Consider the following 11,081-nt stretch of genomic DNA (forward strand, 5'->3'; position numbering starts at 1 on the left):
GAGTTTTCTGTTTGCAATGTACACAAAACATTGCCCTTTGCAATGCATGAGCTGAGAAAGCAGAACCTTTTGCTGATTCATACTGTAAATTTTCATCCTCACAGACCATGAACTGAACTCTGGGTCATGAGCTAGTAAAATTTATCATTTGATTACAAACAGCTTTTAAAAAATATATATACACACACATAAATTAATCATTTATTTACATTTGGCAATAAAACATGAGGTTGCTCATCCATTATTTATCCCTGCAGCAGAAAACAAGAATAGGGATGCAAAATTTCACTGAAACTTTTCTTGCTTGTGCTGTACAACATTTTGTTCTGAACTAAAATCCCTGGAGTCCCTCCTCCCTTAAATTTTGATCCAGAGCAATAAGAAAAACTTCTGCACAGATGGGAAAACACATGGTACTCCTTGCCCAGGCTTTCAAGCAGAGAAGAAATGGCATCTTGCTCCTTTATTTTTGCTGTCTTTTTGGGTGCTTTTTGTTGTTGTTGTTGTGAGTCTTTTTGTTGTTGTTTATTTGTTTGTTTGTTTTTGTTGGGAATAATCTAATTTCACCTGCCACAAGAGAAAACTGAAGATAATTATGAAAGTAAGAGGAAGATGTGAGGGTTGAATTCCTGCTAACTTTTTGGAACAATAAATCCACTGCAAAACTGTTAAATTTTACCAATAGTGGAGCAATATTACATAGGTAAGATAGTATAGGAATTTTTATAGGCAACTATCACAAGGACTTTCTCATTATTTTTTTGACCTAAATCTGTGTGTCTTTTTCCACCTCCCCTCCTCAGAGCTGTAGCAACATGGGTGCAATCTTTGAGCACTTTTGTTTCAAGAGATCTTAGGCATCAGAGCCCTGTGAGTTCTATCCTGTCCTTGTCCTTGGAAAATGCTGTTTTATCAACACTTGCTTTTCTTACAAATGGCATGAAAAGTTGGGTTTTACTATTAGTTTTGACTATTTAGTAATTATTTTTATAATTAATTTTATTCCTAAATCCTGAAAGAGATGGATTTATAAATTATTCCTTTTTGTGTGTTTGAAATGGGATCAGGCATTTCAATATTTTTGCCTGAAAATATTACGTTTCTATTTGTTGAACTTAAATTCCTTCAGTCCTTCAGTCCTTGTGACATCAAGCTATATTTCCCTGTCATGGCATACTGTCTCCTCTTAGGCCTTAGAGCTTCAGCATCCTGACTGGTTCAAGGCTGGGCTGCTGCTCTTTCAATGCCAGCACAATTCCCATGGGACTCAATGCTCCCATGGCCCCTTTCTTAGAGAGATTTATAGACCCTCACCCTGGCAGCTCATGGGAGGGGCTGTTCGGCTGTAGAGCCTGACCAGTATAATATGTGGTGGACAGATAGACCTTTGTGCAACAGCTCCTCAAGGTACTGAAAATCATCAGCAAATGGGGTCTGACATCGAGCTGATACTGAGGAGTCAGTTTATGGCATGTGGTTTGGGAAACCTTACCAGCTCATGGTTAACAACCTCAAGGGGAGCAGAAATTCCACTGCTGCCTTGAGGACTTGACAGCAGCTCAACCATGGAGTCTTCCCACCCTTGGCTACTCAGTTGCTTGACATTTTTTCAAAATTTACACAGAAAAAACTTGATAGATTTTGTTGCTGTGTGCAGTGGGATCCTAGAATGGCTTGGGTTGGAAGGGACATGATGGTAAATTTCTCTTACACAAAAAACTTAACTGTCAGCACCTCTTTACACAAAGAATTGACCTTGGCCATGTGCAAACACACACACTCACACAATGTTTACATGCCCCTTTCAGGGCAATAGATATCCACACTGCCAGTAGGAAAATAACTGCATCCTTCTATGCAGAAAAAGTTTTCAACAGGTACCAAAGCAAACCTGCTTTGTCCAGGAGAAGCTTGTTTGAGAGTCAAGCAGAGTATTCATGTACTTACAGCCATGCAAAAGCTTTCACACAAAGTTAACACCCTAGGCAAGGTGTAAGAGCAGAGGGATGTGCACACTGAGAAGCACATGGATATCTTTCAAAGAGACAGAATCTCTGACAGGACAAAATAATTCCATGAACTTTAGTGCAACGCCCTTACAGAGCCTTCAAGAAGCTGCTCATGCAGATTAACACATTAACAATGTCCTTCTATTCTGCTCTGATCTACTGGATCTCCCTTCACGTCCTCAATACACTCTTCATTGCCTTATCTTACATTTCACGCTTTATCTCTCTCTCTTGTCAAGGAATTATGTTTCTAGGAATGTCAGTCTGTCAGCTACTAAGATGACATAAAAAGAAATTTCTGGTATGCCGTTATCTAAAGCCTCAGATCTGGCTCCTCACACATTCTAGAATTTTTGAAATCTTTTGTTCCTATTGATCTTAGGGAAATTAATGGTGTCCAGACATAATAATCCAAGAGCAATACACCACATAAAAAGTTTTCTCTCTGCCATTCCTGACGACAACATGGATGTATTTATTGTGGAATCAAGTTTCTCTGTTCCATGTGGTCTGCACAGTTCCCTCATTTTTCAAAGGTTTTCATTTAGGATGCAGTAAAAATATATTCTTGACAGCGGCTCTTGGTGGAAAAATACTTTGTCTCTTCTGTCTGCTTTATCTGATTAAAAAGTTCCCATTTTGCTTTGCTCTACTTAATAAAGTTTTGGGTCACAGGGAAAAAATTGCTCCATTTCTTGGCTTACTCAGCTAAAAGGTACTCAGTGACTTGACATTGTTCTGCTTTTATTTATGTGGTTTTCAGCTTCTGACAAAAAGTGTTCAGGTACAGCTGTTCCCAAACCTCCAAACAGAAGGCAGAGGTACAGACCATATGAGGGCATGGTTTTATACCAAATCCCAAAGCCTGTTGTGGATGAAGCCAAATCCCCAGGTCCAGATTGTGTACACTTGGGAATGACCTAAAATGACAGTATGTGTGTGAATAATCTCTTGGATAAGCAACTCTGTCATTTCAAAGTGTAATCCAAAGATTATGGCTCATGCTGAATGCTCTTAAGACAGTGAGATCTGTGAAACAATTCCAGATGACCTGAGACACATCAGGCCAGTGCAGGCCACCTGCAGAACAGAGGGGAGGAGGGCAATGTGCTGCCTCAATATTAAAAACCCCTTGTCTGTAGAGGTTCTCTGCTTCCTTCACAACTGTGTATTGTCCCTTGCCTCTGCTCCACCTACATTCAATTTCCACAGAACTGCCCAGCACATTCCCAAAGTATTTTCTTTTTGAGCACTTAAACTGTGAAAATATTAAGGATTTAATTTTTGCTTGGATTTATCTTGCAGAATACAGACTTATTGTTTTTGAGGAGCTGATCATGCAAGTGGGTCAGCCTGGCGAGATCTCTATACAATGTGACTGATTTCACTGGGCCTCTGTCTGGATCAAGGGAACAGAATTCAGGTTTTCATTCCTGTTGATGAAGGTAGAGTGTTAAGACATCAAAGGGTTTCTGGCAGGATTTTAGCAAAAGCTGCTTTAAGTTGACTTTACCTGCGTGAATAATGGAACCTATAACTTACATTATTAAAAATGAATGACTTTTTAAAAAATTAATGCATTTTTAACTGGCTTTGCTTCCCCTTTCCTTCTGCAATACACTCTTCAAAAGCAGTGAAATTTATTTTTTCTATTTCAGTTCTATTTCTAGGCAATTTCACATTTTTGGGTTCTCCCATTAACACTAGGATGGCTAGGATATTCGATTACATCTAAGGATTTTTGAGTCCTTGATTAGATATCCCTTACTGAGTACAAAAGTGATGAAAGTACAAGCTCTGAAAAATGGCCTCCTTAAAGTTCTCTGTCTGGGGAGCTCTGCTAACAAGGCAATCTCAAAGCTGCTGTACAGCCAGGCTTTTCAAAGCCTTTGCAATGATAAAAGTGCATTTCTACCAGATTTTAAAAAAATCCTAAGCACTGAGCCTCAACAGGAACCAAGCACCATCTTTAGGAATCTCTTACATATTCTGCCTTGTTTCCTGACTTTTGTAGATGTTGGCCACCTTGGGTCATTAGTGCTTTGTGGAGGCTGCTTGTACTTTTGGCACTGTTTCAAGGGGGTTTCTGTTACATTGGAACCTTTATTTTGGTTCAGCCACATCTGTTTTTAGCAAGTCAGCACATGAATCACATTTTTCAGGAACCAGCTGTTAAGGGACTACTTGTTAGATTTTATGAGCAGGAGATCCCTTACAGTTCTGCAGTCTTAAAAGAGCTATTCCTCTGGGAATTCCTCTGAAGAATTAAAAATAGAAAGTTGGCTGATTGAGAACATAAGTGCAAATTTATGCTGAGGAGCTATTTATAACAGGATGGCCAAAATGATGTGGAAAAACTATTTAGAGAACTTGCTGTATAGTGTCACATTGAAGTCTTAGGGAAAAACGCTGTTGTTTGAATGTCAGGGATTGAATTAAATGCTTGAAAAATGAGAGAAAAATAACATACAGAAATACAGAAAATTTATGTGCTACCAAGCTGTCAGTTGCTACCAATTACATTCTCTTTAAATCCAGGCTTTTCCATTATAGGGATGTCAGCAAAAGAGATGATGGGATAATCTTATTTGTATTCCATCCATGTACGAATTGATTTGGGGAAGAGTTTTAATGTTACAGTGCAGAAATGGATACATTTCTGTTTAGAAAGGTCTCTGTCATCTCCATGGCTGAATATGGATAGAGAATATGTGCCAGTGTAACTGCATTTTTATTATCACAGTTATAATCTTAATTTACAGCAAAGGCCGAAACATTGCTGAGAGCAGGAAAAAGGATTTCAGTGAATGACTAATTATTTTGCATGGTGGATGTAGGACAGTACTTGGTCTGAACTGCCTGTAAGTATAAAAACTTGAATTTAGCTTCATTTGGAGTTCTCAGAGGTCAAACCCTGGTCTCCACTGATTTAAAAGGCAAGGGCAGTGTGGCTGAGCACAAGCATCACTGATGACAGCCATTAGATCTGCCGCTGGTGCTGCATTTCTTACCTCCAGTCATATTTCAGAGCTGTCATTAGGAAGAAATTCTTGGTTGTGAGGGTGGTGAGGCATTGGATTGCTCAGAGAAGCTGTGCATGCCCCAGCCCTGGAATGTTCAAGGCTGGGCTGGATGGGGCTTGGAGAAACCTGGTTCAGTGAAAGGTGTCCCTGCCCATGGCAGGGGACTGGAACTAGATGATCTTTAAGGTCACTGCCACCCAAACCAGTCTGTGACCCTGTGATATGCCTTGGGAGAAAGGGTAAAAGAAGGCAAAGAGAGGTAAATGAAATATGCAGCTCACCCCCGGAGACAGGACCTTCACATCTCCATCCATCACAAGGCTGTGGTGTCATCCAGATGGTGTGGGGTCCTTGTGGGAATGGGTGACTTGATGAGCTTGGGGGGCTTGAACTTCTGAGTTGGAAGGACAGGTAAGAAGGATGTAGAAGACACCAGGGAAGTGGAGGTATAAAAATATATTCCCAGAGTGGGAATACAATCCTGAAAAGGCCTGTGGGAGACTTCTTGGTTTGAATCCAGAGAGTAGAGGGGACTTTCTTTGAGCCAGAAAAGCTGGTCCCTCCTGCCTGGAGGCTGTGCCTTTCACATGCCTCATAGGTGAAAGAAGAGGATACTGAAGAAATAGCTGAATTCTTTATTGATTTTTCCTGCCAACAGAAATGACTGAAACCTCCAAAATATGGATAATTGCCAGGAAGGGAAAGAAAAAAAATTAAAACTAAAAATAGATCTATTCCTATCTTAATTTCTATTAACCTTTTACTTTTTTTTTTTTTTTTTTGGACTGGTGTTAGCCGTTATAAATGTAGGAGGGGAGTGAATTTTCCCTTGCCTTCTGCTGTTACAGATTTACTAATACTCTGAGGGCTGTGGACTCCTTCAGAGATGCTCTCTTTTAAGATGTACTCTGGGAAAATGATTAGGACTGTGAACTTCTAACCATTTGTTAAGAGATATTTGCAAGCATCTTCAAAAGAAAATTCTGTGTAACTCTGAAACTATTCTGAAAACACTGGAGCCTGGAGAGGTTTTCTAGAAAAAAAGGTCTGTATTGCCACAGGTGCACAACTTATTGGGTAGTCCTAAAAAGCAAACGTTTAGCAGTATTTTTCAGTGCTGTTTTTGCTTACCTCTGCTAACACCATTACCTTCCCAAAATCTCATGGTGCTTTGACCAAGAACTAAAGAAATCAGGTAAAATTTGAGCTGGTCCACACACACTCAAGGGATTACATTTTGTCAGCTACTTAGAAGACACTGTGATCTGCACAGCACAACAGAACAGAGAGATATGAGCCATATTTACCTTATCTGCAGATAGAAGAAATAACAGCCTTATCTATATGATCAGTCATAAATCACTAGCTTCAAATTTACAACCATAAAACTCATTCATTATATTTGACATTATTTCTTCAGCAAAAAATACACCTTAGATACAAATTTTCAAGTCTATCTGAATATCTGGTAAAACAGGCTACAGCATCTTGTGAGCTGAAAAGATGGCACTTTAGCAAACAGAAGCATTTAGTCTTCTAACAAGAAGCCAAGAAGAACCAACAGCGTAGCTATCCTGTGGCAGTTTCTTTGCATCACTAAATTTAATTTTTAGCTTTGTAGCTTTTTTCCTCAACCAAGAACAAAGCAAATCCCATTTGCAACTGGTCTTTATTCCTTCCTTAGATGGAATTAAACACCCATCTACTTACAGTTCAATAAAGTCTTCAAATCCTGCGTGAACTAAATGAACAAAGCTCATAAGCACATGTTCTCTCCTACAGACACCAGCAGGATGGGAACATTACTTGGAAGGTATGGGTGAAAGTGGGAATATTTATGCTTATAAAGCTGTTCCAGGCTATGGACACCAGGGTTAGTTGTGGAGCATTTGAGCCAAGGTACTGGTTTGATTTTGAAAATGGCATGGTTGTGCTGGTGTATGTTACTCACAGGACAGCCTTGTTTCAACACTGGAGGGACGAGCTCCAGCACGGGGCTGTGCTGACACAGCTCTGCATCTGTGCTTGCAAACTGCTTTGTCTCCTCACCACCCCAGCACTACTCAGTGTAGAAAATCCCTCTGCAAGGCTGTAGGTTGGCACAGATTTGGAATTCAGTAAGTAAATTCCCTTGCACACTATAGGATGAATCCAAGTAAACTATGCTTACATTAATCCGCAAATTCTTCTACTTTATGCCCTGATTTTGCTATTTACAGCTTTTTCAAGCTTGCATGAAAAGCCAAGGGATTGCAGCCAGAGAGACAAGCAGCAAACCCATGGCCATGCAGCAAAGAGGGTGTTTTGGGACCCTGGTGTCAAGCCTTGAACTGTTCAGAGTTACTCCAGGGAAGTGTCAGTGCTGGGGAGCCCCTGAGAGCATCTGCAGGAAACCTTCACCTTCACAAAGTGGTGGGGAGAAGCTGCTGTAGGCTGTGACACAGCACTGATTGCAAGCAGCAATGACTGCGTGATGAGACTGAGTTCTACTTGCTCCTGCGGCTCAAAGGGAACCTTGAAATTCTCAGGGGAAGAATTTCCAGTCTGCATCAGTGATTATGCTTTCAAAATGCCATGGATTTGGACACAGAGGAGCAATGAGGAGAGGAAGATATTGCCTTGGCTTCTTCCTTCCAGCCCCTCAGTACTTGCAAATCTGGTTCTCTCAAATCACACAGAGCAAGGGCATCTCTAGGCTGAAAGCAAAGGGATTGTGCCTTGGATCCTGAACTCAGTATATTTGTATTCCTTTGGAATCAGCTGGATGCTGAATGTCTTCAGCTGAAGAGTAGAAGAGATTGCAATGGTTCTGAATGAAAATGGCCAATATCAGCACAATATCACACAGTAGATAACTTCCAGAATAGAGATGACCTCCTTGTCTATCATAGAGCAAGAAGCATTATGGGATTCCAATTTAATGTGATAAAATGTCATCACAAACACGAAATTTTAAAGCCATCACTCAATAATTATAATTAGCCTATGGCAAACTGCTCTGAATACTAAAGCAACTATAAAAGGTGAAAATTGTCTTAATTAGCAAAGATGCAGAAAATGTGTGAGACTGACTCACGTCAGGGAAGGCTCCAATTAACCTGGCCCAGATTGAGATAATTAAGAGGGCAGCTCCAATAGTGTAAAGGATGAAAAACTTCTGGTGTGGTATGAGGTCTTGTATTTTTCCATCCCTGGGCCTGTTCTTCAGTGCTACCTTCAGGCACATCATCTGTTTACATAAAATTGTTTCCTGAGCTGGCTGCTGAAAACCAGACCTAAATCCAGCAAGCCCTAAGGATACTCTGCAAACCCTTTTGGTTATTAACTCTTTCAGTATGATCTGTTCAGCAAGATTTCTGCCTGGATGCTACACACCCCTGTCCAAGCTCTTGTTCAATACAAGGAAGTCTAGACCAGAAGGATTCATAAAATTACTACCCCAGACTAATAAAAGGCAAGAAATAATTTCTTTCTATATAGTGGAATTTTCTGGACCCATCACCTCACAGTGGGTCTCTGATCATTGCATTGTAGCTGAAAAAACTTCGTAGTCTGGACCGATCCTACGCCTAAAAAATTCCTCTCACTGAAGAAGTGATTGGTCTTTAAGTGGTCAATGGTGGTTAAGCTGTCGGTTGTCAAGGGAAGATTGTGCCAACTCTTTCAGGTCCAGATCACGGGAATTCTGTTCTGACCTGTCCTGCCCTGCTGATCACTGTACAAAGCCAGGGTGCTACAATGGGTGTGGGAGCCAAAGGTTCATTCAGTTTTAAGAGCAATAGCAAAGTTACTACTGATAATGAGGGCAGCAGGGATTTCTGCAGCATGGACCATTCACTCAGGCACTTACACAGCTTCTCATAAATATTTTGTTTGTATCCCATACTCTAAAATTCAGAAATGCCTGCATGACCTGCAACCATATATCTACATATATGCTAGAAAAAGCACTAAGTAAAGGAGAAACAGAGAAAAAGCCACCAGCACAACTACATAATTCCCAAGTGAAATGCAAATTACAGCTAGAAATCCAAAAGTGGTCATGAATGAAACAGCAGAATATGCTCAAGCTTTTCCAGTCTCTGATATTTCTACAGGCACTAAAATCAACCAAAATACAGGTCATTTCTTGGCAGGTGATGGGCTCTTACAGCACCAATAATACCTCTGGAACACTCCATTTGCTGCGAGAAGCTGTGCCAATCCTTTGAGCTGAGGAACATATACATTCCTTTTGTTGCACTATGAGCTCATAGAAACTTCAGCCCTACCAGCCACGGCATCCTTTGTCTGTCTGTGTGGTGCGAGGAAAGTGCCACCTGACTTTCACACTATTCATGGGCTTCTGAGGTGCATGGGAGAGAACCAGCAACTCAGAACAGATCTAACATCCATCCATCAAAACACCAGCAAAATCCAGTAGTGCGAGTAGGCAGGAGCTGTTTGCATAATAACAACAATGAACATGGATTTTTTTTTGGAAGAACTAAAACTAAAATTTCAATCTCTATCTGAAAAATTACTTGATTGAAACTCTCATTAACTGTGATAGTTTAACTTTATTAGGTCCAAAATTATGTATTTATGGGTGTTTTTTCATATTTAAATCGATGCTACTTTTTATTTTATTTCTCACATTAAGTTGATCTGCATTTGCTTTTAGTTTTTAAAAACCTACAAATAAAATTAACTGGACCTATATTATTATTACTTTTAGACAAGAACTGGCTAAAATTCTGAATGAGAACTGCAGTTTCCAGTGCAAATTGAGCAGACCAGAAATAAAATGCTACAGAAGTCTAGAATACAGGTTGGAACAACAGTCTTTATCACTGGAGGGCAGCATAAGTACCAATATAAGCTAAAATAGCAAAACCCCAGTATCTTAGACTGTGACTTTTTCTGCCAGAACAGTAATTGCTGCTTCTTTACAGTGGCCAGCTACAAACAAGAGATGCTGCAGCCAGCAGGTCAGACCTGCCTCTGAAAGACAGATTTGTTGTCGTTAATTTTAGTTCACTGTTGAAATTTTCCAGAACAAATCCAGGTTGGGGAGGAGGGAAACTACCCATGGCGAGACAACTCCCGGCAGTGAAATTTGTTTGCAAAACTCATATTGAACGTCTTTTTCCCTGTAATTTTAATAGAAAGTATATTTGCTAAAGCCCTCATCATATTATGGCTACTACCAAACTTGCATGCAGCCTCAATCCCTTGGGATCTCTCTCTTATAGCCAGGCATAGACTACGCTGTTTCTAGGAGCTCAGCAGGTTTAGGGCCTTGCTGGTTGGAATGAGACTCTAATTGTTTTATTTGCAACATGCACAGAAAACTTGGTCAAAGTTTTCCATGTCCTTGGCAACAAAGAGGAGAATTTCATGCCATAGTTCTGGGCTGCCTTTTCTTAGTCATAACAATTTATGGAGTTTCTGAACTATTCCTTGAAATACAGTGAAAAAACCCTTTTCATTCTCTAGGGTACTTCTGTAATTTTGGGTGAAATCTGCATCCTCCCTCATGAAAATGAAACTAGCACAGAATCAATACAAGCAGAAATGGCAGGACCTAGCTCAGGACAGGAGAAATAGAATCATAGAATCATGGAATGGTTTGGGTGGGAGAGACCTTAAAAATCACCTAGTTCCAACCCCCCTGCCATGGGCAGGGACAACTTCCACTGGACCAGGTTGCTTCAAGTCCCATCCAACCTGGCCTTGAACACTTCTGAAGCATCACTGGCTCTCTGCTTCATTCACCTTGACAGGTGACAACACCTTCTCCCAGGTAAACCTGTGCTAATAGCTATGATGTAATAGAGGAAAATTCTTTTTCCTCTTGAGATAAATCTGTTAGAAGAAGAATAGAGATTTTGTGCTTTATGCACACATAGTTAAATGAAACAAAAATGGTTCAGGTTGGAAAGGACAACTGGAGGACATCTAGTCCAACCTCCCTCAATCAGGGTCCCTTAGAGCATATTACTCAGGATCATGTTCAGATGACTTTGGAATATCTCCAGAGAAAGAGATTCCAAAACGTCTCTCTGGA

Source organism: Corvus kubaryi, unplaced genomic scaffold, assembly GCF_017639235.1.
Source record: "Corvus kubaryi isolate FWS band 111438036 unplaced genomic scaffold, C.kubaryi_AGA036_p1.0 37354, whole genome shotgun sequence".
Lineage (NCBI taxonomy): Eukaryota > Metazoa > Chordata > Aves > Passeriformes > Corvidae > Corvus > Corvus kubaryi.